At 44.4% G+C, this 3011-nt stretch overlaps 1 pseudogene; it reads right to left on the bottom strand.

Moving 5' to 3' along the window:
- Positions 1-417: 417 nt before the first annotated feature.
- Positions 418-536, bottom strand: LOC120591992 (uncharacterized; annotated as a pseudogene).
- Between the last annotated feature and the right edge of the window lie 2475 nt (positions 537-3011).

The raw sequence follows: 3011 nt of genomic DNA, 5'->3' as shown, positions 1-3011 counted from the left end.
TACTTTTGTTTGAAAATTTTCATGGTAAATTTAGAAAATGCATGTAAGTTAAATACTTATAGTAGTTATCACATGATAACTTTATCGTGTGATAATAACATAAACTCAAACATGCTGTTTGCATTAGACAAATTTTCAAGTGACTTCCTGGTGCTCTTGGGCATGGCAGTGAATTTTTTAAATTAATTAATAATTAATTAATTTTATGGTGACACTGGTTAACAAAATCCAATGTTTCATCTGTACACTTTAACAGTAAGGCACAGATATATTTACACTGTGTGTCCACCTCCCATAGTTAGATTTCTCTTTTTTTTTTAGGCGAGGCAACCCTTGGTTGACCTCACAGATTGCAAGGACCTTGTCAGCTTACAATCTCTTATTTATTTATTTGTTTGTTTGTTTGTTTGTTTTTTACGCCTACAGCACCTGGTCTTCCTAGGTGGTCTCCCATCCAAGTACTAATGAGGCCCGACCATGCTTAGCTTCCAAGATCAGCCAGGATCGGGCTTGTTCAGGGTAGCATGGCCGTAGACCATGCTAGATTTCTTTTTGTCACCTCATATTTGACCCCCTTTACCCCATCTACTTCCACACTCTCCCCTTCCCCCTACGCTCTGGTAACCACTAGTCTATAGTCCATGTCCATGAGTCTCTGTTTGTTTGTCCTGTTCATCTGTTGCTTTAGGTTTATATCTCACATATAAGCGTTATCATGTGATTTTCAACTTTTTCTGTCTGGGGTTATTTTGGCAGCGAATTTTTTAATTCAAGAAAATCTTTAAAGAAACCCCCAGACATCATGTCATTTCATCCAGGCATCCTTTGGGAAGATTTGCTCAAATCAGGAACGAAATGAGAAATCGCTGCTTTATGGAAGTTTCATTCTGGTGCAGACAGTTGGGGGTGGACAATAAGTCAAGAAACTAATAAATATAAACATACCAGGTGGTGGTATGTGCTAACAAGAAAAATAAAGCAGGGTGAGAGAACAAAGAATGATGGAGGCGGGGTGCAGTTTCACATGGGGGTGCTCAAAAAGTGTTTTCCTAATGGGTTGATATTAGAGCAGAGACCTGAATGAGGCGAGGAAACAGACACCTTGGTGGTGTGGGGGAGAGCACTGCAGACAGCGGGAACAGCGTGTGTCCCTGGCTTTGGAGAGAGCAGTGGGGACAGCATGATAGGTGATGGTCAGAGAGGTGCCTGGACCAGAAGATGTAGGCCTGTGTCGGGGGTCCCCTAGACCACTCCCAGGTTCAGTGATTTGTCGGAGGACTCACAGACTCAGGATACAGTCATACTCATGGATATGGTTTATTACAGAGAAAGGATCCAAAGCAAAATCAGCAAAGACAAAAGACACGGGGCAAAGTCAGAGAAACCAGGCACAAGCTTCCAGAGTTCTCTCCCAACAGAATCACAAAGGACACGCACTTAATTCCCTGAGCAACGTTTTGGGACAACATATGTGAACTGTTGTCTACCAGGGAAGCTTATAACAGACTCAGTGCCCAGGGTTTTTATTGGCTGACCACACATCCCTCTCTGCCTGGTACATACCCAAATTCCAGACTCCAGAAGAAAAGCAGATATTTAGCATAAACCATGCAGTTTGTACAAACAATTTAGGTATAGTGAGCCAGTCTTACCAGTTAATCGTGGGAATCTTCCCAAAATTGAAGTTCCCATGGGCTAACCTTGCAAACAGGCCTCTCTCAGGGGAGCAGTCAGGCCTGCTGTGCTAACTGTTCTCTACGTGAGAGCCCTGCAGGAGCAATAAGGATTTTGGAATGCAGGAAGAAGACAAAAATGGAGGATGCCAGAGTCCTTGTTTCTTCCCCCTTCGGGGATCATAGAAACATTAGGAGGAGATAGAGACCCATGAGAATGTCAATGCCAGTGTCGTGCTTCCCGGGGTATAGGCTGGGACCCTCCACACCCCTAGGATGGAGTCTGCTTCAGGAAAGCGCGTGAATGAACGTGTTGCATTGGGAAGCGAGATGTTCTTGCCTCCCCACGGCCAGGCGTGCCCTAGGAGGTTCCTGAGTCCTTGGGAGCCTGCTGGATGGGGAGCTTCTGAGAGATTCCCATAGGCCAGTGGAGGTCCAGGGTAGAACCAAAGGAGGTTCTAGTGCCAGGTGCCAGCATATCATCCCAGAAGGCCAGATGGTTCAGTCACATTTCAGTGGCTACCGGTCTAGGGACTAGAAAATACTAGATACTTCACAGCAGAGAACAGCACACATCCAGAGGACAGGGTATAATTCTGGGGTCCTTTCTCATATTGCAACCACAAGGTCAGGTAAACCCCCTGCTATGGACTAAGTTGTGTCCTCTCCCCAGTTTCATATGTTGAAGTCTTAACTCCAAATGTGATGGTATTTGGAGATGGGGCCTTTGGGAGATATTTAGATTTAGATGAGGTCATGGGGGTGAGAACTTCATGACAAGATTAATGCCCTGTAAGAAGAGACACCAGAGAGCTTTCTCTCCAACCCCCTCACCCTTCACGTGAGGACATAGCAAGAGGATGGCTGTCTATGAGCCAGGAAGAGAGCCCTCCCCATCTGGCTTCTGTGGAAGGCAAAGCCCTCTCAGGGAACAACCTCAGCTTGAGCAAAATCCCAGCCACACACAAAAGATCAGGGCTTTATCTTTACAACTTAGGGGGCCTATTTCTCACATCTCAACCCTAGGCAGTTTCATACAGAAGGAAATTAGCCACCTGTGGGAAGCAGAATTTTTTCTTTCACAACTTAACACTGTTCTTGGCACACAGTAGCTGCTAATTAAATGCCCATTCTCTCCGCCTTAATTCCATATGAGATAATATTTAGACTGTCCTGGGTATACTTATCTATGTTCTGGTCTCTCTAGTTGTCAGTATTTTTCTTAAAATGTGTGGCATCCAAAATCCAGTATAATGTGTGCTGTGTTTACTGACAAAATCAAGACTATTATTTCTGATATCAATGACTAGATGCCTATTCAATTAAAGATACAGTTGG

The sequence above is a fragment of the Pteropus medius genome, unplaced genomic scaffold (assembly GCF_902729225.1).
Source record: "Pteropus medius unplaced genomic scaffold, Ma_sr-lr_union100, whole genome shotgun sequence".
Lineage (NCBI taxonomy): Eukaryota > Metazoa > Chordata > Mammalia > Chiroptera > Pteropodidae > Pteropus > Pteropus medius.
The sequence above is the reverse complement of the archived record's forward strand: the minus strand, read 5'-3'. Positions and strand labels throughout refer to the sequence as shown.